Source organism: Bos mutus, chromosome 11, assembly GCF_027580195.1.
Source record: "Bos mutus isolate GX-2022 chromosome 11, NWIPB_WYAK_1.1, whole genome shotgun sequence".
In the NCBI taxonomy this organism is placed as follows: Eukaryota; Metazoa; Chordata; class Mammalia; order Artiodactyla; family Bovidae; genus Bos; species Bos mutus.
This window is the reverse complement of record NC_091627.1, coordinates 100627250-100653349: the sequence shown is the minus strand read 5'-3', so window position 1 is coordinate 100653349 and position 26100 is coordinate 100627250. Positions and strand designations below refer to the sequence as shown.

General features: G+C 47.3%; 1 protein-coding gene across 3 annotated transcripts in view; it reads left to right on the top strand.

The window, feature by feature from the left end:
- The window catches only part of NPAS2 (neuronal PAS domain protein 2), a 199085-nt gene that overhangs the window by 28634 nt on the left and 144351 nt on the right, over nt 1–26100 (top strand). The window contains exon 1 of one of the 3 annotated variants that reach the window (XM_070379949.1): nt 19185–19533. The exons of the other annotated variants lie outside the window; for them this stretch is intronic. The gene's annotated coding sequence lies outside the window, so the exon portion shown is untranslated. Of the gene's footprint in view, nt 1–19184; nt 19534–26100 lie in introns of those variants that run through there. 3 annotated transcript variants of the gene reach the window in all.

Here is a 26100-nt window from a genome sequence, read left to right as displayed (position 1 = left end):
CCTATTCCAGGTAGATTCTTTACCATCTGCAGCCATATGCTGCAGGAATTTGAGCAGCACATTGTATGTCTCTGGGCATCAGTTTCCTCATAGGGACTAAACCACAGGTAGATGATCCTGAGCGTCTCTTCAGCTTTAAAAATCTCTGTCATTCAAACGACAAGATTCTTAGAAAGTGATAAACATGACTTTATAATAGCTAATATAACAGACTATCTTTAAGAAGCATGATTAGGTATTAGAATGCATTTCTAAGTCACATGTAGAAAGAAATCAAAATTGTTAAATGGTTAACTTTGCTTTCAAGCAAGGTTGCAGAAGTCTTTGGATACCGGGAGTTTTCTCAAGGCTAAAAAGAAAAGTGAAAGTGCAAGCCGCTCAGTCTTGTGTGACTCTTTTGGAATTCTCCAGGCCAGAATACTGGAGTGGGTAGCCTTTCCCTTATCCAGGGGATCTTCCCAACCCAGGCATTGAACCCAGGTCTCCTGGATCGAACCCAGGTCTCCCGCATTGCGGACAGATTCTTTACCAGCTGAGCCACAAGGGAAGCCCAGGAATACTGAAGTGGGTAGCCTATCCCTTCTCCAGCAGATCTTCCCGACCCAGGAATCGAACTGGGGTCTCCTGTATTGTATGCGGATTCTTTACCAACTGAGCCATCAGGAAGTCCAAGTTCAGGACAAAAAAGTTTTGAAAACCTGGAGAGAGGTAGACGAGATGGAGCGCACAGGGTTCTACCTGCATCAGAGGCCCCGCCGTCAGCGCAGGGTACAAGGAGGATGTCAGCTTCCAATTCTGTCTTTCAAAATTTGTAACCACGCTCTCTCTCACCTACACAGAATAATCTGTCCCTCCCTCTATGTCTCTTGATGCCTCTGTTAGCCTCCATCACATTTTTAAATTTCTTTCTTTCTTTTTGGCTGTGCTGGGTCTTTGTCGTTGCACAGGCTTTTTCTAGTTGCCGTGCACGGGATTCTAATTGTGGTGGCTTCTCTGGTTCTGGCTCCCGGGCTCAGAGCGCAGGCTCGGTAGTTTCGGCACATGGGCTTAGTTGTTCCTCGGCATGCAGAATCTTCCTGGGCCAGGGATCAAACCCATGTCTCCTGCATTGGCAGGCAGATTCGTATCCACTGTGCCACCAGGGATGTCCTTAGCCTCCATCAAAGTTTTACTAACAGTCATTAGACATTTTGGAAAACAAAATTCAACATTGATCTCCTCCCTTTACCCTAAATAGCCAACTTCAATTCCAAATAAACAGTGACACTTTTTCGAAAAGCAGGTGAAAAATAGAAAAAGGAACCCTTGCAAAGCTCTGAGGGTAAAGAATTTCTAAGCTGAGAAGAGAAAAAAGAAATTGCAAAAGAAAATATTGACAGATATGACTTGAACTCCTGTGCTTCATTAAAAAGTAATAAAAATGTAAAGATGGATACATCTGGAAAAGATATTTGCAGTAAAGAATGAAATCTTCAGTATAAGGAAAACCTGAGGAAGAGATTTTAAAGCTAACCCTCTAATCCAGAATTTTTCCAATTCTGGCCCAAGAAACACTTGCATCAGCACTAATTAAAAATGTAGATTCCCATTGTCTGCCAAATGCTTCCATCAATTTCCAGTGCACTAAAGGGGTTCATTGCCCTGCAGAAAAAGAGCCACAAAAGAGGAATGGTTAACAGGAAAATGTCCCTTGAGAACTGAGGAAGTGCAAAGCAACATGATAAGACCATTTTCCTCAATCAAGTTATCAGAAAGTGCTAAAAGATAATCCCAGGGAGGTGAAAAGCGTGTCACTTAAGAGATGAATGCAAGGAAAGCCACCTGTAGGAGGAGTCAAGAGAAATTTACATCTTGACACCTTGAGCCCTTCTAGAACTGCTCCTAAGGGAATAAGCTCCACTGAAGAAAAGCCACGCTCACCACAGTGTGGTCGTGTTAGCAAGAAGCTGGAAACCGAAATGTCTGGAAAGTTGGGTGTGGTTCAGTCAACCCTGAGAAACCACTGGGTGGAATAAAATGCAGCTAGTACAAGGATTATTTCTGGGGATGACAGAGTAACATCGGAAAACGCAAATCGTGTTAAGTGAGAAAAGAACTCTACCAAGTGATAGCCACAGCGTGATCTCAATTCTGTAAAATGTACCCAGGCTTAGGAAAAGAAATGCCCAATGTTCATAGCAGTTATCATGGGTCGTGAATCCATGGAAGAGTTGATTTTTATTTCTCTACTTTCCTGGGTCCTCCAGGTTTTTGAATGGGTATTCTTATTTATAGGGGAGGAGGTGGGAACACCCTCAAAAATGACCCTCAGTGAAGGAGAGTGAAGAAGTGATGACCTGCCGCTTGCAAGTCAGTGGAGGAGGCAGTTCAGGGGATCTTGCATTATCTTGGCCGGGCGGGGAGCGGGGTGGTCCTTGTGTTATGGACCAGGGTTCTTCCCCAGTCAATAGAAACTGACAAGTGGGCAGATAAGAAATTCAGGCGAGACTTACTAACTCGGGCCTCTGCTGCAACAAGGGGAGCAAGAATAAAACAACAGGTTCCCTTGCTTGCTCACTCCCTGGGCGCAGGGGGGCGAACTGTTCCTTATATAGGGTGAGAGTGGGGGTGTGTCCAGCGGTCAGGCTGGAGGAGTGGCTTAGGTGGTTTGCCCACCCCTTAGGCATTACTGTATGCAGGGGGCATGCCCAGTACCCTGCTTTTGCTCCAGGCTCTTCAAAATTGGCAGTTGGGTTTTTTGGTCTCTGTATCTTTTGCCCAGAATTTGTCCCAACTGCAGTTATTTTTAGTCCCATATAGTTTTTTGGTGTTTTGTTGCTCACGGATAGGTGTGTCCAGGTGCAAGCATTGCAACGCTGCAGCCCTTATGGTTTTTGAGTGAGTAATCTTATTTATATTGGGGTTTCCCTGGTGGCTCAGTTGGTAAAGAATCTGCCTGCAATGCAGGAGACCTGGGTTTGCTCCCTGGGTCTGGAAGGTCCCCTGGAGAAGGGAATGGCAACCCACTCCAGTATTCTTGTCTGGAGAATCCCATGGACAGAGGAGCCAGGTCCATGAGGTTGCAAAGAGTCAGACACAACTCTTTGAGCAACTAATACTTCACTTCTTCACAATCTTATTTATAGGGGAGGAGGTAGGAACACCCTCAAAAATAACTCTAGGTGAAGGAAAATAAGGATGTGACGAGCTGCTGCCCGCAGGCCAGTGGAGACGGCAGTTCTCCAGAGTGACCTCAGGTGGCCCTTCCCGGCAGCTGAACCAGGGAGACACAGTTGTGCTTCCACTTTGAAGATGAGAAAGTGAGACTCAGGCAGGGTAGATAACTTGCCTTGGGTTCCTTAGCAAGAAAGAGTTTTGTGGACTCCCTCCCTTCCATCCACCCCCTACCCCCGCACCCACCCACTGGGAAGGGATCCTCTGGCCGTTTGGAGGCAAGAATTTTTCCCATGGGTCTCTACCCACCAGTGTCAGAACAGAACCTAATTGGACAGATGTTTGCAACTTCGGAGATCTCAGGGCAGCACATGGTAGCCCATCAGACCCACAAACCTGTCATCGTGTTCAAGTAAGTAAGTGGGAACCTGTGAGGGGACATAGTGAGGAGGGCATTCATACCCGCAAATTACAGATGCCATGGGGAGACTGGGGTCCTGCTCATGGCCCTACTCTTCACATCTGAAGGAGGATGATGTTCAGGACAGCAAGAGCATCCATTTGTGGTCGGTTCTCTTCAGAAGCCTCCTGGTTAGTTAGCGCTGGTTCCTGGCATAGGAGTTCAGTGATGCAAAAACAGTAATGGCTCATGGCGATTTCACTCATGACTTTTGCATATCCCTTAAAACATTAAGCACATTGAAGCATTCAGTAGCTCAGAGAACTTCCTACAAGGAACAGGAGTAATCTGATCTGTGAATTTTAATTACCTGTCTTATAAATGCCTTCTGCCGTGCGGGGCAGAGAGAAGAGACCCCCCCATCTTTACCTGTGGGATTCAAATAATCCAGTGCCTGAAGGTAAGGCCCTCAGCTTTCTCCGAAACTTTCTCGGGAAAGGATAAAAACTAATCTGGAGGGAGCGTGGATAAGTGTTTGGCTTAATGATGGTTTCTACCAGAATTCATCGTAGCAAAACTCGCATCAGGTGTCAACTTCAATTTACAATAAATTTTCAATTTATTGGAATTCTCTCAGTAAATCATCCTCTACCATGGGGTCAAGGCCAGGCTGGGCTTCATCCCCACAGTCCCCCCAGAGGCTGTTCACCAGGTACCTACATGGCAGGTCATCGCTTCCTGGTGACTGGACTTGCTGTTATGCTGAGCATATCTGTGCAAATCCCATGCCACGCAGAGGAGGGATTGTCATCTTTGTGTTTATAACCTTTGGCCTGAAACAGTCTCCTTTTGTGCTCGGCTAATTCAAGAAGGCCAGTGCTTCAGAATGGGCTATTCACACAGTTCATGAGGAGGCCAGTGGGAGGCTGTAGTGGAAAGGCAAACCAGGATACCACGCTGCTTCTTGAGGCGGAATGCATGAAAAGGGGAAGGAAGGAAGATGTAGACACGTGGGGTCTGGCCGGTGGGCCCTCTTTGGCCTGGGATGCAATCTCAGAGCTGGCCCTTGGCGTGTGGTGGGAGAATGTGGCACTGGGCCAGAGTTGTGGCTTGGCCTGGATCATGACTGTCTGTTGAGAGTGGCTAAAATACCACTCAAATTATGTGGAGCAAATGAGAGCAAGGACTGGAAGGATGTGGGATAGATGCAGAATTCACATAAGAAAGATCCCCAAATCAGGGCCACAGGGCTTGCTCGCACTCCCATCCTAGACAGGTTCTCCCTGGGATGCGGAGAACCCTCAGATCACACCCAGGCATCCCCAGGGGAGAGAGAAAGCCGTTCTTTCTGGGTCCTGGATACCAGGCCCAGAGGAGGATTCTGATTGGCCTGACCTGGTCACGTGCCCGTCTCTTGGCCCATGGCAGTGGCGTGAATTTTGATTGGAAAGCCAGGGTCACGGGCTCAGCCTGGGAGTTAGGGGTTAGGCACTATGAATTAGGCCTCATCAGAACCACACGGCATGGAACTTCCCTGGTGGCCCAGTGGTAAAGAATCCACCTTCCAATGCAGGGAACGTGGGTTTGAATCCTGGGAAACCAAGATCCCACGTGCTGCTGGGCAGCTAAGCCCCCGTGCTACAGCTAGAGAAGCCCCCAAGCCCCAGTGAAGACCCAGCACAGCCAATAAATAAATAAAGTTGTAAAAAAAAAAAACCTCACATGGCAGGATTGGCAGAGGCTTGAATAGACCTAGAGACTGTCATACAGAATGACAAAGTCAGGAAGAGAAGAATCCCTATTAATGCTTACATGTTGAATCTAGAAACGTGGTTCATGTGCTTAGGCGCTCAGGTGTCCAGCTCTTTGCAACCCCATGGACTGTAGCCTACCAGGCTCCTCTGTCATGGGGATTCTCCAAGCAACAGTACTGGAGTGGGTTCCCATTCCCTACCCCAGGGGTACAGATGAACCTATTTGCAAAGCAGAAATAGAGACACAGATGAAGAGAACACATCTGTGGATACCGAGGGGAGAAGGTAAGAGGGGAGGAACTGGGAGATTGGGGTTGCCATATACGCACCACTGTGTGTAAACTAGATGACTAATGAAAGCCTACTGTGCAGCACAGGGACCTCCACTCAGTGCTCTGTGGCGACCTGAATGGGAAGGAAATCCAAAAAAGCGGGGATCTATGTCTACACGCAGCCAGTTCACTTTGCTGTACAACAGAAACTAACACAACATTGGAAGGTAATTATACTCCAATAAAAATTAATTAAAAAAAAAAAAAAACCCACGTGGCAGGAACCACAAGGAAGTAAGAAGCCAGAGTGACTGAACCCCCATAGAAGGGCAGACCCCAACCCCGCGGCCTCAGGTGACGCTCAGTCTGTCCGTCTGTCCTCCTGGACCTGTGCTGACGGTATGTGGCTGTCCGCTGCCTGCATCTCTCGAGCCCCTAGAACGTGGTGAGTGCGGACTACGTTCTGTGACTGTAAGTGGCATCCTGGCTGTCAAAGATTTAATAGGACAAAAAGCACGTAACTTTTAAAAGAATTACTACATGTTGAAATGATAATATTTTGTATGTTGGGTTAAATAATGTATAGGATCAAGATGACCTCTCTCATTTTACTTTTTCCAAAGTGACGTATGGGTGATGTTCAATATTATATAATTTGCAGGTGTACAATATAGTGATTCAGAATTTTTAAAGGTTTATACTCCATTTGTAGTTCTTATAAAATATTGGCTATAGTCCCCGTGTTGTACAGTATATCCTTGTAGCTTGCTTTACACATAAATAACTTGCACCTCTTATGGCCCTGGCCCTTTATCGCCCCCACCCCTCCCCTCTCCCCACTGGTAACTGCTAGTTTGCTCTCTATATCTGTGAGTCTGCTGCTTTTTTGTTATACTCACTAGTTTGTTTTATTTGTTTGGCTTTTTAAATGTGGCTACTAGACATTTTAAATGATGAGGTGGCTCATGTTAGATTCCTCTTGATGACACTTGCAAACTGTTGTTCTTATCTCTATCTTGGGGGGCAGGGTTCACATTGACGAATAGCAGTTAATCCTTAAACTCACCACCCACTGGTACTTTTATTTTCCTTGAAATTATCTCCTGAAACTTCAGTGTGTGCTGCCTATTTGAATGTTTGGGGGTTTTAGTGAGTAAGTCATTGTTTACCCTTCATGATTTGCAGACAGAAGTCTCCCAAACGGTTTAGTCTGTCTCCCCAAGGTCCAGACTGTGGAGGAAGCTGGGACCTCATTGGATTCAAGGAGTAACTGTGACTGACAGATGTCACAACTTATGTACAGAATCTCGTTCTTGGATCCCGTCAGCGAAGGCTTCGTCTCCGTTAAAACCACCAGTGTTCTGGGAGTTCCCTGGCGGTCCAGCAGTTAAGGCTGAGCTTCCGCTGCAGGGACACAGGTTCAATCCCCAGTTGGGGAACTAAGATCCCACCGAAAAGTAGAAAAACAAACAATGACAACAATAGCAAAACACTAGCATTCTGAGTTGCTTTGTTCTTGCTGTTACAATTTTTTTAACCTCCTTTGTTGAGTCCCCTCTGTAAGTTAGTCTGTAATCTCTGCATTTAGCCTATAATCCAGATGTAAGAAGATGTTTCAGAGTTCAATCACAGTGGAAGCTCTCTGCCTGCTTGTAGGTCTCACTCTTACCTCCCTCTATCCATGCATCCTTCCATCCTTCCACCCATCCACTTCATTCACAAGTAGTCACACCCCAGCTGTTGCTCAGGCACTGGGCGGCCTTCTGAGAGTACAGTAGTGAGCCAACCAGGCCATTCCCCGCCTCTGTTTTCGTTCACATCTGGTGAATCAGTGACTTGAAGCTGATTTTCCCCAAACCCTTTGCAGAAAACATACAGTGCCTCTTATAGCTCAACTGGAATGGAGAAGGTGAGGATACGGGGAGGGGTCCGGGCTGTGTGCATGCTCTATCGGTAAGTTGTGTCCGACTCTTTTGCGACCCCATGGACTGTAGCCTGCCAGGCTCCTCTATCCATGGGATTTCCCAGGCAAGAATACTGGAGTGGGTTGTCATTTCCCCCTCCAGGGGAGCTTCCTGTCCCAGGGATGGAACTCGAGTCTCTTACATCTCCTGCATTGGCAGCCAGGTTCTTCAACACTGTTGCTACCTGGGAAGCCCTCTCCAAGCATGTTTTACTTATTATATCTTCCTGTGATACATTTTGATTAGATGGATTAAAGATCTCTACTTAATTAAGCAATATTAAGGAGCTTTCCTGACTTTGACATATTGAGAGAAATAGATTCCCAAACAAAAAGTGGATCCAGGTCTGTCTGGGTTCTTTGGAATGTTTTCTCTAGGACAAGCAATAGAGTTCAGATAATTCTCCCTCTGATATGTGAATAACAAATAGAAATCAGGCAAGACTGTAAGTTAGGATATCTTTTAAGTGACACATTTTTTGGCTTGCTCTTACTCATCTTTCTTCTCCTGGATTAAACACATAGTTAATTTGCTCAGGTGATGAGCAGTGGTTCATTAAGCTGGTACCCACTTTGGGAGCAAAAGTTCCCGGTGCTGTGTTCTCTGCCTGCCTTTCCCACGAACCCAGGTCAGCTATACAGATCCAATCACAGGGCACCCTTTCACCTACTGGGGGAGGAACATCCTTTGATAAGCATGTCAATATATCCCTTGCTGCATCACTTCAGTCGTGTCTAACTCTGTGCGACCCCATGGACTGCAGCCTATCAGGCTTCTCCGTCCATGGGATTCTCCAGGCAAGAACACTGGAGTGGGTTGCCATTTCCTTCTCCAATGCATGAAAGTGGAAAGTGAAAGTGAAGTCACTCAGTCGTGTCTGACTCTTAGCGACCCCATGGACTGCAGCCTACCAGGCTCCTCCATCCATGGGATTTTCCAGGCAGCAGTACTGGAGTGGGGTGCCATTGCCTTCTCCACAATATATCCCATTTAGACCCATTTAGACATCACTTTGCCGACAAAGGTCTGTCTGGTCAAAGCTATGGTTTTTCCAGTATCCATTATACAGATGTGAGAGTTGGACCATAAAGAAGGCTGAAGGCAGAAGAATTGATGCTTTTGAAATGTGGTGTTGGAGAAGACTCCTGAGAGTCCCTTGGACAGCAAGGAGATCAAGCCAGTCAATCCTAAAGGAAACCAACCCTGAATACTAATCGGAAGGACTAATGCTGAAGCTGAAACTCCAGTACTTTGGCCACTTGATGTGAAGAGCCAACTCACTGGAAAAGACCCTGATGCTGGGAAAGAGTGAGGGCAGGAGGAGAAGGGGACGACAGAGGATGAGATGGTTGGATGGCATCACCGACTCAATGGACATGAGTTTAAGCACGCTCTGGGAGATGGTGAAGGACAGGAAAGCCTGGTGTGTTGCAGTCCATGGGTTGCAAAGAGTTGGACATGACTTAGCCACTGAACAACAACCCATGTGTGCAGTTTTGGACAGGAGGTGGGGATTAAGTTATGGGGAGGTGGCTTATGTGCTCTCCTTTGCTACCTCTCAAAGCTTTGGCTGCAGCTGACAGTACTTCTCACCATAAAAGCTGCAGGTCACTGGCCTCAGCTTCTGTCTTCCAGGGTCCAGGGTGCTGTCCACATTTAAAACCTGCAACCTAGAGAAAGTGAGATCTGGAGAGAGAATGTGGTCTTCCGGGCTACCAAGTGGTGTTAGTCTTTGAACTTGAATCTCTTGCCTTTCTGTTTATTAAATACTGTCTGTCTCCATTTTGTCCTCCCCTTTAGACTTTTTTTAAATACAGAGAAGAACCTCCTATTTCCAAAATATGCTTTTGCATGTGTTAATTACTTAATTTCCTCTCTGAGCAAAGAAACTGCGGTCACACTAAGATTTAACTGTGTAGGCAGCTGTTTCTGGTTCTCTCTGTTCTCCCTTTGTCTAGGGGAAGGCTGACCTGATGGGGGTAGCTGAATGGAAGAGAGAGGCTCCAGAATCCAGGAGTCATTCTAGAGAAGGTGATGGGAACCCCAGAATGCGCATAGAAATTAATTACAGAAAATACATCATTAACATCAGCTCTCACAGGAGGCCCCAGGGTGACTCTTATGTAAAATTAATTAGTCTTTACTTACTTTTAAGCCATCTTCTCTGTACTGTGAAGAGTCCTAATTACCGATATCGTGCACGTGTGCTGAGTCACTTCAGTCGTGTCCGACTCTTTGCGACCCCATGGACGGTAACCTGCCAGGCTCCTCTGTCTATGGGATTTCCCAGGCAGGCACTGGAGTGGGTTGCCATGCTCTCCTCCAGGGGCATCTTCCAGACTCAGGGATCAAACCCACGTCTCTTACGTCCCCTGCACTGGCAGGTGGGTTCTTTACCACTGCGCCACCTGGGAGTGGTAGGAGTTGGCAGTTTTCTTGGATGAGGAGCTTTTCTTCTCCCTATTCACTCATTCATTCATTCCTTTGAATCAGTAAGATTTCAGGGATTCCTGTTTTACTCAGTAAATCAGTTCTTTTTTTTTTTTAATGTAGCATTGACCTTTGTATGTGCTGTATGTACATTTTTTAAAATTTGTTTTTTATTGGAGGATAATAGCTTTACAATGTTGCATTGGTTTCTGCTGTTCAACAAAGTGAATCAACCATAAGTATATATATATCCCCTCCCTCCTGAGCTTCCCTCCCATCCACCCCCGCCCCCCATCCTAGCCCTCTAGGTTGTCGCAGAGCACCGGGTCACAATTATTTTTATAAACATTTATTTATGTATCCGGCCGCACTGGGTGTCAGCCGTGGCACTTGAGATCTTCATTGCAGCGCTCAGGATCTCTGGTTGCAGCCTGTGAACTCTTAGTTGTGGTATGTGGGATCTAGCTTCCTGACCAGGGATTGAACTTGGGCCCCCTCTGCCTTGGGAGTGCAGAATCTTAGCCACTGGACCACCAGGGAAGTCCCAATAAATTACAGTTTGGCTGTTCATATTGCCCCCAGGTTTGATCCAGAACCTCTGGAGGTGGTTTTGCACGTGTCCCCATCGATCTTGAGTACGTCTTACTTTCTGGCAGGATAAGCTGTTGCAGGCCCATCTCGTCCTTTCTCTGCTGCCTCTGAGCCAAGAGCATCCCACTGAAGGGCCCTGAGCCGCAGATTGGCCTGATCCGACGGGCATTTTAAAAAATATTACTGTGGCGGCCTTTGAGGGCTGCTGTGAAGGGACAGAAAAGAGAATCGGGGCAGCCCTGGGGAAGACTCGACTGTCGCTCAGTCTGGGGGCTCCGGCAAGATCATGACAGTACAGGTGGAAAATGCAGATGGGTGGAGGGAAGATTTTAAAGCTAGAACTGACAGCTGATGGCGGGATATGGGGAGTGGCCCAGGAGGAGAATGGAGGTACCCTTTCCTGGAATTGGAAAGATGGGGGGAGTTCCCTGGCAGTTCAGGGGTTAAGACTTTGCCTTCCAACCCAGGTGGTGTGGGTTCCATCCCTGCTTGGGGAGCCAAGAGCCCAAGTTGCCTTGGGGCCAAAAATACCCAAAATGTAAAACAGAAGCAATGTTGTAACAAGTTCAATACAGATAGAAAGGAAGGGAGGAAGAAAGAAGGAAGGAGAGAGGGAAGGAAGGAGGGAGGGGAGGAGCCGCCTTGAGCCCAGAAGATCACGCACAGGTTGCTGTCTGGGTCTGGGAACCAGGGAAGGAGATAACTGCACACGGGAGCCTGGGACTCAGGCGAGAGGCCTGGGCTGGAGTGGTGGACCCGAGACTCAGGAATTTTGGCCACATGTCTGAGGGCCTCATGGGTAGGCTTTGAATCCGGGCTTTCTGGTTGCCTCGGCGTCTCCCTCAGGCTTCAGTCTGCCTCTTTCTCTCTGCAAGCGCTTGGCATTTTCACAACATGGTTGAAAGCCCAGGTGCCTGTTTTCTGAACTGGCCTTTGAACCATTTATCAAAAAAGAGGAGTATAAACAGATTTCCTCCCCTGCAGGAGGAAATCTGGTGACAGCCTGACCCCCAGAGACCAGGGAAGGCATGCACAGTAGTTATCACATTTTGTGTGTTAAGGGTTCTATACTGAACTATATACATATTAAGGGGGGAGAAAAAGAATATATGTGTGTCTGTGTACACATATGCATACATATAGAAAGGGAAAAAAGTGGAAGCAATGACAGGTTTTATTTTCTTGGGCTCCAAAATCACTGTGGATGGTGACTGCAGCCACAAAAGACGCTTGCTCCTTGGAAGAAAAGCTATGACAAACCTATACAGTGTATTAAAAAGTAGAGACATCACTTTGCTGACAAAGGTCCATATAGTCAAAGCTATGTTTTTTCCAGTGGTCATGTATGGATGTGAGAGTTGGACCATAGAGAAAGCCGAGTGCCAAAGAATTGATGCTTTCAAATTGTGGTGCTGGAGAAGACTCTTGAGAGTCCCTTGGACAGCCAGGAGATCAAACCAGTCAATCCTAAAGGCAGTCAACCCTGAATATTCATTGGAAGGACTGATGCTGAAGCTCCAGTACTTCAGCCACCTGATACAAAGAGCCAACTCATTGAAAAAGACCCTGATGCTGGGAAAGATTGAAGGCAAAAGGAGAAGAGGAAATAAATTAAAAAACTAAAAAGGAGAACGGGGTGGCAGAGGATGAGATGATTAGATAATATCCCTGACTCAATGGACATGAATTTGAGCAAACTTCAGAAGATAGTGGAGGACAGAGGAGCCAGGCTTGCTGCTGTCCGTGGGGTTGCAAAGAGCTGGACACAACTTAGTGGCTGAACAACAAGAACAAATGTGAATATATGCAGTACCTAAAATGATTGCTGTCAAAAAACACATTTTCTTAAAATTAAGCTTGACAAGGGATTACTGAAAAGCAGAATGTAAAGAATCCCTAATAAGAAGACTCTAATCATGACTTTACCACCACCCATCAGAGGGTGAAAGGAAGATACTGGAAGCAGGCTGCCTGCCAACCATGGGAGGCCAGTGTCAGAACTACCACTGCATAGATGCTGAATTTGCAAACACGTGGTGGGTTTGTCACCCAAGACTTGCTCCTCAGACCGCAGGCAGGGAGCTGGCTTTTCATGCTCTAAGTTCAGTCATCCCAGCGGAGACAGATGCTGTTTGTTTTGGCATTTTTGCTAATGTTTATGGAGTTATTTTTGTCTCTAAATCAGAAATAGCTTGTTTGACTGATGTTCGTGGGGCTGCTTTTAAGGTTGACTTTTGTCTGAAAAGTGAAATCGAGAACTTTCAGCTCCTCTTAAGTTAAATTTTACTTTAAAAATCAAGGACTGGCATTAACTGCAGCCTAGCAAGCTGGCAGCCTGGCTGGAAGGCTATGGCCGGTGCTGTGTCCAGACAGTGGTCCATGGAGAATGCGTAGTGGTGGAAGGGGTCCTGGAGATGAACCCCTGGCCCAGTGATCAACTATTCCAACATGTCCTTATCGTGACCCTCCTGAATCCTTGGGAGACTAGGAGGGAGGTTTTCCTGTTTTGCTCAGATATTTTACATTGTCCACAGACATCCTTTTTTCCCTAACGGCTCAGCCACTAACAAATCTGCCTGCATTGTAGGAGACCCGGGTTCAAGCCCTGGGTTGGGAAGATCCCCTGGAGAAGGGCATGGCGTCCCACTCCAGTATTCTTGCCTGGAGAATCCCAATGGACAGGGGAACCTGGCAGGCTATAGTCCATGGAGTCACAAAGAGTCAAACACAGCTGAGCAACTAATACTTTCTTTCACGTCGTTCTTTTTCCAGCAAGTCACAGAGTCACTGCCTCTGTGCATGCCACCTGAACTGTGTGTAGGGTCTGGTTTCTAAGTATATCAGTTTGACTGGGAGATCTGTGGGGAGAGTTGCAGGCAGTGCCTCATTTACCCTTCTTGGGAGCCTCCCTTTATGGGAGTCACTGTGTACAGATCCAATTTTGTCGCCGCACCACCCAAGAAAAGGCTGCTGTCTGGGCCCCACATGACTTGCTCCTAATGCTGCCTGTTAGCAGCATTAGTAACTAGTAACAGCTGCTTGTCGAGTTGTCCTTGAGACAGTATTACCGGGTCATGGTGGGGGTGGGAGTAAGCTGGGCCTTGGGATGGGGTGGCATCCTCTCTATCGAGGAAGGACCTGTATAACACTCACTTCTCTAGCTGGGACATTGGCTCATTCAGAGCACGTCTGGTTGTCCTGATGCCCCTGAAAGCATACTCTGAAATAGCACACACACACACACACACACCCAAAACAAGAGTGGGGAGCAGGAGGGACTCGTTTGTAGCTCATTAAAGAACACAGTCATGTGATTTTGCTAGTCAGCCACACTGGTCTTATTCATGCAGGAAGCAACCACCACTGGTTGGTTGGTTGATAGATTGGTTGGTAGGTTGGTCTGTTGGTTGGTTAGTTGGTTGGATGATGGCTGAGTGGGTTGGTGGGTGGGTTGGTTGATGGCTGGGTAGGTTAGTTGGTGGGTGGGTTGATTATAACTGGGTGGGTTGGTTGATAGCTGAGTGGGTTGATGGCTGAGTGGGTTGGTGTAGGTTGGTTGATGGCTGGGTTGGTTGGTGGGTGGATTGGTTGGTGGGTAGGTTGGTTGGTGGCTGGGTTGGTGGGCGGGTTGGTTGGTGGATGGGTTGGTTGATGGCTGAGTTGGTTGGTGGGTGGGTTGGTTGATGGCTGGGTTGGTTGGTGGGTGGGTTGGTGGGTGGGTTGGTGGGTGGGTTGGTGGATGGCTAGGTTGGTGGGTTCGTAGGTTTGTTGGTGGGTTGGTTTGATGAAAACCCCATGCGCTTACCCACAAGCCCCTTCCTGGGTTACTCATTGTGTCTCAGAGGGACAGACTCTGACAGATAGAAAGAGTTCACATAGCTGTGAGCTCTAATGGCTTTTGCTAATACCGGGAGGGTGGTAATAGCTCACCCTCCTGGTTTTGGGGCTTCCCGGGTAGCACAGTTGGTAAAGAACCCACCTCCCAATGCAGGAGACTCAGGAGACATAGGTTTAATCCCTGGATTGGGAAGATCCCCAGAGGAGGAAATGGCAACCTACTCCAGTATTCTTGCCTGAAAAATTCCAAGGACAGAGGAGCCAGGTGGGCTACAGTTCACAGGGTTGCAAAGAGTCAGACACAACTGAAGCAACAGCACGCATGCAAGTATCTAATTCTTACAGAACTCCCTAGATTTCGCTTTGTAGCATCGGCATTGCTTACATCTCTCTCTCATAGACTTTACCCTTCCTAAAGACACACTCTGGACCTACAGCACATCTTAATTTGTCACACTCCCTAATCTAACCTGAACACAACACAGCAGTGAGGAATTGCCTGAAGTGAATGAATGAAAATGTTCCTGCTACACTGTGAAAATGCTTTGCTAAGATATTGTCAGGAAGGGATATGTATTGCACTTGAACTATCAGAAGCTAGATGCTTCTAGTGGGAATTTGGTTCTTATATTATTATGACTTAGCATCATATTTCTTTGGAAGTTATGAATAATTCAGGGCACATATGGAGTACCTTTTATCTTTTCTGGCTTGTTGATTTGTGGGTAGTTAATATGCCTAATAAAATATGAAAAGAAGAATGAGAGCTTATTTGAATGTCAACTCAATATCTTGTGGTTGTTGTCTGAGTAATTATCAAGTTACCTTAAATCCTAGAGCCACTAGCCCATCAAGATAATATATTAGGGGTATATCTGAATTGCGCATAAATCTCCTGGATATTTCCCCAAATATTGTGATATAGTAAGATTATCTGCTTCCTAGGAAGATATAAATAAAGCCTCTGTAGCATCTGATGGTGATGAGTTGAGAATTATGTTCCCATATGACCAGCCAACAACTCCCTGGAATAAATAATTCCACGAGAACCCTGCTTTAGAACACAGGTGTGAAGTGTCTGGCTTTAAAATTATGGAGCCACTTCTGAGACAGAAGGGAAATGACATTGAGAAATGGTTGCCGAGCCATTTATATTGCTCATTCATCTGCATAGTCAAAAAAGGTAGCACAGCACTACCTTATGTTGTAAGGAGATGGCTATTTCAGGTAACTGTCAGGGCTTGTAACCAGGATTTAGTGAAAATACAGAGTAGCAGTTCTCAGATTTATGGAGCATTCTTAAAAACTAGTGAGCATCTCAGAGTTTTGTTTTTGTTTATGTGGCTTAAACATATAATATCCATGGATATTTACTATCTTGGAAATTAAAACTGAGAAAAATTTTAAATAATTTTTAACTCAGTTAAAAATAGTAGTGATAAATGCATTGCATTATAACATAAGAATAAGGTAATTATGTTTCCCAAAATGATATAATTGAGTAAGAGAGTGATATTGTTTCAGCTTTTGCAAATCTTTTTATTGTCCGACTTACTGGAAGGAGGTATCAGCCGTTAATACCGTTTGAGAGAGTCCATGGCACACTCTTAAGAAAATGATATTGAAAAAGATAATTAATGTCTTTGTATTATTATAAAATAGCTTTGACTCTGTTGTTCAGTAGTTGCTAAGTTGTGTCCGAATCTTTGTGACCCCATGGCCTGCAGCTCACCAAGCTCCCCTGTCCTTCACTATCTCCTGGAGTTTGCTTGGACTCATGTTCATTGAGTCGATGATGCCATCCAACCATCTCATCCTTTGTTACCCCCTTCTCCTCCTGCCCTCTGTCTTTCCCAGCATCAGGGTCTTTTCCAATGAGTTGACTCTTTGCATCAGGTGGCCAAAGGATTGGAGCTTCAACTTCAGCATCAGTCCTTCCAGTGAATATTCAGGGTTGATTTCCTTTAGGATTGACTGCTTTGATCTCCTTGCTGTCCAAGGGACTCTCAAGAGTCTTCTCCAACACCACGGTTCAAAAGCATCAATTCTTTGGTGCTCAGCCTTCTGTATGGTCCAGCTCTCACATCCATACATGACTACTGGAAAAACTGTAGCTTTGACTATAACGACCTTTGTCGGCAGAGTAATGTGTCTGATTTTCAATATGCTGTCTAGGTTTGTCATGAAAGGGTTTGACTCTGTGGACCCCTTGAAAAGATCATGAGCACGCAAGGGGTCATTGATCTCCTCTTTGAAAACTGCTAATATAGAGTAATTAATTGAACCAGGATACACACACACACACACACACACACGAAGCCTGAACTCAATACAAAATCTGTTCTTTGTGCCAAGGTGCTGGTAGTCCCTGAGAGGAACTGTGCTGTCTGCCCAAGCTGGTGGGATCTTTTGGATGCTTTCAAACTCCCCTCTGTCCTGGGGACACAGGATGGTGTGAAGGTTCTACTGACCTGCTCTTGTCCTCTGGGCAACTCACATGATTCACCTGGTTCCCTAACCAGGGACCACTGACCTGTTCTACTTTTATGATATTTCTGCTTGGCTTGGGTAACCTGGTCACACAGATCACTACTGTGACACCAGTTACCATCAGAAGGGGAACTCTCAAACAGATGAGCCTTAGTCAAAACCCCAACTCTTAGACCCTGTCTCAGAGAAGAATTTAAAAAGGAGGCCGTTCCAGGGATCTTGTAGCTGTTGACTGACCCTTCAACCAGCGTGCTCCAAGTCATGCTTCTGCATGACTCAGCTGACCAAGGGCTGTCTGTCCAGGAAGGGCCACTGGCATTTGAGGGGATGAAGAATCTCCCATTTGGACCAAGACTTTGTCTTTGTGCATGACATGGAGCTACAGAGGGGGACCTTGAGCTGCCTCCAGCTAGAATTGTTGACCTCCCCAAGTGCTTACCTGGACTCTGGGCCCGGTAACTGCTTATTCCTGCTTCTTCACTGACTTTGACTCCAGCTCCACCCGCCAGTCTTACTCCCCAGTGTCCCCCCATCCACACCTCCATCCACATTCACACTCAGTTCTTCACCTTGTGAATGGACCATTTCTCTCCTCATTTCCTGCTGTCTAAACATACACTCAGCTGGAAGCGAGCTCTGCCATCAGTTGGGGCTAGAATTTTGGACCTGGAGTGAGCAGCATAACAAAGGAGTCGAGGCCAGAAAGGATGCAAGAGAACAGTTGGTCAGTGCAAAGTATTCTTGTCCATCATCTGCTTTTCTCCTTGGATGCTCCAGTTTGTCAAGAGTAGGCCACTCATGAGTCACTTGTTTACCGTGTGATTTCATTCCCCTCCCTGGAAGAAAAACACTAGGCAAGTGGAGCTGAGTTCATTTTCCCTGTACCCAGCCTACTTTCTGCTTTCCCAGCAAAATTTACCCCATTCACAGGTCCCAGATATTTCCATCAAGGAATCTCTTTGTCCAGCCATCTCAGAGTTAACTTGGCACACTGAGATGAACACAGATGCTGTGTGCTTTCTTTTTGAAAATCATGTCTGAGCCTACAGGCAGGATGACTAGGCTACTCACTTGCCAAATAGAACACACACCACAAAACGTGCAGGGTTATCACAGCGCCCCAAGGGGAGGCAAGAAGACGCCAGGTGGTAGGGTATCGTTCTTGTTCATGCCTGTCCCCTGTCGTTTGGGCTTCTCAGGTGGCTCAGGGGTAAAAGAATCTGCCTGCCAGTGCAGGAGCCGTAGGAGGCTCGGGTTCGATCCTTGGGTTGGAGAGATCCCCTGGAGGAGGAAATGGCAACCCACTCCAGTATTCTTGCCTGGGAAATCCCATGGACAGAGGAGCCTGGTAGGCTACAATCCATGGGGTCACAGAAGAGTCAGACCCGACTGAGCGACTAAGGACAAGCATCCCATCATTCAAACATATGAACAGAGTGCCATAATGCGCCAGACACTGATAACTGGGTAAGGAAAACAAAGACTCTTGGTCCCATGCTATTTACATTCTAGACAGCAATAAGTCATCATCCATCGGAATTCTGGATGAAATATACCTTTCCTCTAGGGTCTCCGTCATCATTTTGGTTGGTGTAGCTTCGATACTGTTTCTTGTTTGCTTTGAGGGAGCTGAGTGTGAGTGACGAAAACAGTGCTTGTTCTCTTGGTAACATCAGGTTTACAGACTGAGTCATTTTTTAACTACTGTGGTATCTAGTCACCCTACAATGAGTTGTATTTGAAATGGTTGCCCCAAATCTTCTGTTGAAAGTGAAAGTGTTAGTCGTTCAGTGGAGTCCAAGTCTTTGCCACCCCGTGGACTGTAGCCCGCAAGGCTCCTCCGTCCATGGGATTCTCCAGGCAAGAATACTGACAGGAGCGGGTTGCCATTTCCTTCTCCAGGGGATCTTCCTGACCCAGCGATCGAACCCGGGTCTCCTGCATCTCGGGCAGATTCTTTATCATCTGAGCCACCCGCAAAGCCCAAAATCTTCTGTTAGGAGCACTGAAATGCTCGTATATCTGAAATCATTTTTATATAAAACATCTGACTTTGCTGGTTATTGTTTCTACAAGTGGCCTTTTTCCTTGCACACCTTGTGAGTTTCGACTGGGTTTATATTCCTTGGAGCTTGATCTGTGAAATGTTTTTGAAGCTTGAGTTAAAGCTACTTTCCTCTGAAGAGGATTTGTGTTTGTTGTACTCGGCACATGAGTCCCGTCAACTCGAAACTACTTGAAATTCTCTCTTGGGGATTTTCAAACCACACAGGGCCTGAAATCTGTTTGAAGGCCGTCTCCTGGTTATGACTCTTTGGGGGAGATTATTTTTCTCCTTGGTGCTGAAAAAGGAAGCCTTCTTGTCCATGCTGTGTAATCCCTCTTGTTCCCATCCATGTGGATTAGAGCCCTGCTTTGAGATCAAGCTTCACGTAAGGGTCTCCTGGTGGGTCCCAACATAGACAGGGTGCTGCTGTCCTTCTGTCTTGACCTGCACGGCATCGCATCAATGCTCCACGTCGCCGGGGTTCGCCTCCTGGGAGAACCTAGCTTCAGCCTCATTTACTCCCAGGACCCCTGCCTCCACTGTGTGTTTGGTCTGCACAGACTCCTGTTGTCTTATCGGCTCAGTGATAATTCTGGTATGTTCTTTAATCCTTCTTTTATCCTTTGTTTTAGTTGACTTTAGCAGAGGGTGGTCCAAGATGTCTGGGCGTAGAACCGTATACAATTAATTGGCGTTCTGTGAAGGCCGAGGGTTGCCATCTGGTCTGCCACAGATGCCATATCCACCGTCCAGCTGCTCGGCCCAAGGAGGATGTGGACATCGTCTTCCACTTTGCCTCACCCAGGCTGGAGACATGGTCTCTGCTTCACCGGGAAACTGGGAATTCTTATGCAGCAATCACAATCTTCAAAGATAAAAATAAAGTAAGATATCAGTTTTCTGCAAGCTTTCTCACAGTCCTGTGGTGTGGTCAAGGCAGAGAATGCCCAGAACCACAGACTGGCTCCTAATCTAGAATTTTAGTTGCTCTAATACCAGGTTCCAGGCCATGGCCCCAGGGAGGGGGAATGGGGGTGGAGTGGATGGACCCTTGTGACTGTGTGGGGAGCCTTCTGCTGGATAAGTTGTCTATTAAAATTGTAGCTATTGAGACTGAGTATGGAATCCTAGATATGTTGGCAGGTTGAAAAGAATTATTTTCATCATTTGTAGAATCAAAAACTTAAGCACGTGTGTCAGATACATGGAATGTTTTTTAAATTTATTTATTTTAATTGGAGGATTATTGCAATATTGTGACGGTTTTTGCCATCCATCACATGAATCCGCCATAGGTATACATGTGTCCCCTCCACCTGAACCCCCCCGAGACTTCCCTACCCACGGTATTCCTCCAGGTTGCCGCAGGGCACTGGCTTTGGTGCCCTGGGTCATACATCAAACTCTCACTGGCTATCTGTTTCACGTGGGTAATGCTTATGTTTCAATGCTATTCTCTCAAATCATCCCGCCCTCTCCTTCTCCCTCTGAGTCCAAAAGTCTCTTCTTTATGTCTGCCTGTGTGGGAATGTTACGCAGCCATGAAAAGGAGGGAAGTTCTGACACGTGCTGCAGCACAGATGAACTCGGAAGACGTTGTGCTGAGTGAGAGAAACCAGATGCAGCAGGACAGTGTTGCAGAATCCCACTTCTGGGAGGTTCCTGAGTTTGTCAGATTCGCAGAGACAGAAGATACAACGGCGGCTGCCCGAGGCTGCTGGGGGGAAGGGTGGAGAATTCGTGTTTAATGGCTACAGAGTTTCAGCTCTGGGTGCTGAAAAAATTCTGGAGATGGTTGGTGGTGATAGTGACGCAGCATTGTGAATGTGTTTAATGCCGCTGAAGTGTGCACTTGGAGGTTAAGATGGTACATTTTATGTTATGTATGTGTGCGTGCATCCTCAGTCACTTCAGTTGTATCTGACCTGACTCTTTGCAACCCTGTGGACTGTAGCCTCTGTCCATGGGGATTCTCCAGGCAAGAATGCTGGAGTGGGCTGCCGTGCCCTCCTCCAGGGGGTCTTCTCGACCCAGGGATCGAACCCACATCTTCTGTGCCTCCTGCACTGCAAGCGGACTCTTTACCTGCTGAGCCACCAGGGAAGCCCCATGTTATGTACATTTTACCGCAATTGGAAAGAAAGCTTGAGATCACACACCCTCGACATTGGGGGGATCGTGCAGGTGTGGTTACGAAACCTCATTATGTGGGTTCTCAGAAGGGTGACCAGGGGTAGCCCCTTTCTCGAGGCTGGACAGACTCAGGCCTGTGGGACCCCTGGAAGGGTCTACACTTGTTGAGACTTGGAAGTGTGGGCAGGGCTGTGTTCTGCTGGCCTTATAGACCGGGGGTCACTTACTTTGGCATTTTTAACAAAGATTTAAAGCTTAGGGAATTTGCCAGTTGGCTTGGTCTTAGCAGCATGTACTTTTTTTTTACTTAAATACAGAACAATAGCAGACGGCACAAAAGCTCTCCCAGGGCTGTTTTTCCCTTGAAGTAACACAAAGGAAGATGGATGCAGGAAAAAACACCCACCTGGAATCAAATACCGCAGAAAACACATTTCACACCGCATGAGGTTACCACAGAAGGAAATGGAGACAGGCTAAAACCATGGAAGTGCAGAAAGTTCAGGAGTGAGGGCGCTCGAGCTATTTTTAGCATCAGTGATGCTATAAATCCTGTTTTCCCATGACACTCCGGTGAATCGAATTACTTGCCTTTCTCTGCATATGCCATACTAATTGTTGTGTGTGATGGAATCAGAGTGGGCCTGGCTGAGGGATGCTGACCTCAGGGGGGAGAGGCCTCCTTTGGGGTCAGCTGGGCATCGCCAGTCCACTGATAGCGTCTGGGTATCTGGTCCTTGTAGTGACATACTGGAGCCACAGGTGCGCTTTTCAGCATTTCACCAGGACAGTTGGTACAGTGGAAGTTTTTGAACCAAAAGATCCCCTGGAGGGGGGAATGGCAACCCACTCCAGTATTCTTGCCTGGAGAATCCCATGGACAGGGGAGCCTGGAGGGCTACAGTCATGGGCTTGCAAAGAGTCAGACATGACTGACAGGGCTGAGCATGCATGCACGTGGCTGGTGCCATTTTTGCCGGACCAGAATGTGCTGCCTGGAGAAGTACGTGGCCCCAGGCCGGCCATTAGGGGTGTCTCCACTGCTCTGGACACGTGGTCAGTGGAGGTCTCTGCTTCCCTCCCTTCTGCTGAGTCCTCGGAACACATGGAATCAGGTATTGGCCTGGCCTCTTCCTTCCGAACCTGGCTCCCTGATGAGGCTCAGAATCTCTCAGGGACCCGGGACTCTGTATTTTAGTGGCTCTCCAGCTAGTTCCACTGCCAAGGGAGATCTGGGAATCACAGCTTTCATCAGTGGTAATGAGTAAAGAGCTTAAATGGGAAGCCGATGGGTGGTGGGTGGGGCAGGAGAGGTTGGGAGTGGAGGGTGGTTACTGGGGTGGAGGCGGCCTGTGGGCTCCTTGGCCCAGCTCAGGTCTCAGCCCTGACATCCATCTCCTTGGCCGCCTCACCTGCCTGGAAGTGCGTTAGTCGCTTCAGTCATGTCCAACTCTTGGTAACACCATGGGCTGTAGCTGCCAGGCTCCTCTGTCCGTGGGATTCTCCAGGCAAGAATACTGGAGTGGGTTGCCATTTCCTTCTCCAGGAGATCTTCCAGACCCAGGGCTCAAACTCGGGTCTCCTGCATTGCAGGCAGATTCTTTACCATCTGGAACACACAGCCAGATCCCGGGGCCACCTGCTGGGCTCCTCCGGCAGGCGGAGATCTTAGCATCGGAGGAAGCGGTCACCTGCTCAGGGAACAAGTGGTGCGAAGGTGGGCAGGGGGCCCAGGGGCCAGAGAAGCTGATGGCAGAATAAAGAGGCTTGGAGTTCCAGGGACACTTGACTTTGTACTCAGTCACCAGCCAGGAGCCTGCTCCCAGAATATCCCTTGTCACAATCATCTTGACGACCCTGGGCCGCCAGGTGGAGGTCACAGGTATGTTCACTTTGTTCCTCGGAGGCCCCCAGGAAGGTGTGCGATCACTGTGGGAATTGCTCCATATAAAAGGGATAAAACGAGAAAACTTTCTGGACCAGTTTGGCTCTGAGGGTTGTTCTCCTACACAGCTGAGCTTCGCAAGGGCTGGCCCGCAAAAAGCCATCAGCCTCCCTGGCCCTGGGAGGGGCCCTGCAGCCCCAAGCCTTCCCAGCTTCTCATTCGAGAACAGCTACAGGCACCATCTCACCACTTCACATAGCCCCACAGCCCCGTCTCCTGACGCTTCTGCACCCTGTGACCATCGCTCCAGCCTTCAGGGGTGACTATGTCATGAGCCTTGGTTCCGCATCTTTCCAACATGTCTTAGGGAGTGCCTTCAATTTACTTAAATTCAACTTCATCTTCAGTAGATGGACCCTCCTGATTTTACTCCATAAACCACCATGGAAGAGCCTTGGGACAATACCAGAGACCAAGGAAAATGGGTTTATTAAATGTGGCTGAAAGCCAGAGAAATGTGAAAACTCTTACAGCCAGGGGACTTCAGAATTTGTCAGTTAACCGGTGGTACAGTCAAGCCCAGAAACGCTGTGCGTTGAGGGCCCTCTGGACTCCTACACAGATTGCAAAATGTGGTAATGATTCAGAGTTACATGGCATCCACGGAAGGTTCTCTGACAGCAGCTGAGATGGGGATCCCCAGAGGACCGTCTTCAGGAACCAGTTGAGAGCAAGTGGCTGTGCAGGGGTCAGTGGCCATTGGACTCCAGATGCTAAGGAAGGCTGAGCAGGAGGAAGAGAGACTCTAGAGGACTACCCAGGAGCTCAGCTAGGAGATGGGAGCAAGAGAGGCAGTTTTCCTGATATTCATGCCTGCTCAAGTGCTCTGCAGGCCGAGAGGAGATGGGGTCACCTGTGACAAAATGGGCATGCTTTGAAAACAGCTAAGAACCCAGAAAACTAGTAGCTCATCTTTCCAACTTTGGGTGAAAATAAGAGAAAGATCCACAGCCACCAGCTACTGGGGAAAAAAAAAAAAAAAGCTACCTGTAAAACTGTAAAAAGAAGAAAGGAACAGATTTGGCTGCTTCATTTCTTCTTTAATGATCACGTGGCTTTAAACATCATCCGAAATGTGCATTAGGCTCCTTCAGTGATCTACCAACAGTGTCAAGGTAACTGCCTCGCTTTGTTTGCGAGAAATCTTTGCTAATGTTGTTGGTGTTGATTTTTGTTGATCCTCGTTGATACCCATCTGTAAGTGTTTACTTGTTTGAAAATTTTCTGAGTTCAAATGATGTAACCTGGGTTTTAAATGCTCACCACTGATTTTTTTTTTAAAGGAAGGGATTGTGAATTATTTAGAGGAAAAATGCCCTCTAAATCTTTTTGTGGAAGTCAATAGAAAATATCTCTGGGGCACATATGGGTAGAGAGGAATAATTTGCCTCTTTGATGATATTGAAATGTTCACAATGTTGTGGATCATGTGTAAATGAAGTTAAGTGAATTTCAGCTCAATTTAAAACATAATAGTCTGATCTGAGGGCTGTCATTCTGTGTTGCTCTTGAACACTTAGAATTAATGAATAGAAGGCCCGGGGCTTGAGGGGACAGGTATTTTGGCTTAACAGGAAGAATTTTCTAGTAAGTTCAACTAACAGGATCTAGCAGAGGCTGCCAGAGAGAGTAGTGCATCCTGTTTCCATGGAGATGGACGGCACTGGCTGGGATGCTGTGGGTGGCATTCAGGCTCCAGAGCAGGGGTTCTCCCCTAGCAGTGGTTCTGGGTGCATGGGAATCACCCCTTCCAGGGGAAGGCATGGTAGGGTCAGGCAGGGCCCAGCCCCAGAGGCCAATTAATGTTAATACCATCGGTCTGAGGCACAGCCTGGGGTCCCAGACCAAGGAGCCCTGGTGTCCGCCTGCTTTTGGTAGAAGCAGGTGACACTTAGCATCCCTCCCACCACTCATGCCCAGCAATCTTCATACACCTGCAGCTTCATACCATGGGGCGCTGCTTAGAAATATAGAACCTCAGCCCCACCCAGACCTACCTGCTCAGAATTGCACTTTAACAAGATTTCAGGTGATGTGGGTGTCCATGGGCATCTGAGAAGCACTGCTATAGACCTTGATTTATAAAGCATTTTGGACTGCTTTTTCTTGTTTTTGATTTAATTAATTTATTTTTTGAGCCAAGCTGTAGGTCATGTGAGATCTTGGTTCCCTGACCAGGGATCGAACCTGTGCCCCCTGCAGTGTGGAATCTTGGACTCTTAACTGCTGAACCACCAGGGAAGTCCCTGCTTTTTTATCATTTTATCTTGTGAAGGTGGCGCTCGTGGTAAAGAACCTGCCTGCCAATGCAGGAGACATAAGAGACATGGGTTTGATCCCCTGGAGGAGGGCATGGCAACCCACTCCAGTATTCTTGCCTGAAGAATCCATTGCAACCCCATGAACTGTAGCCTGCCAGGCTCCTCTGTCCATGGGATTTCCCAGTTAAGAATATTGGAGTATTATAGGGTTAGGAGAGGGTTGCCATTTCCTCCTCCAGGAGGTCTTCGGAACTCAGGGATCAAACCCACTCCTCCTGCTTGGCAGGCAGATTACTTACCATTGAGCCCCTAGGGAAGCCCCTTGCTACTTTACCTCTTCAATATTATTAATACATTTCAGACAGATGGGTTAATTTTGTTCAATCCTAGTCCAGACCGAGACCCACTGGGTCCAGATATAGTCCAAGGTGACGGGGTTGATGCCAGACCACTGGCACACTTGGTTACAGGTGGCGCAAATGGGATCCCAGGGGCAGACTGGGTTCACGGCCCCGTCCTTGCCGCTGACAGCATCGGCATCTGACAGACCAGAGGGCAGGCCTCTGAACTACGTCTGACTCACCGGCAGAGAGCCACAGACCTGAGCTCCAGGCACCCCCTGTCCCAGAGTCTTAAGGATTTATGTGCACAGTTAAAAGCAGAGCAGACTAGCACGAAACCTTTGTTGGCAAAGTAATGTCTCTGCTTTTGAATATGCTGCCTAGGTTGGTCATAACTTTCCTTCCAAGGAGTAAGCGTCTTTTAATTTCATGGCTGCCTTCACCATCTGCAGTGATTATGCTGCTGCTGCTGCGTCACTTTA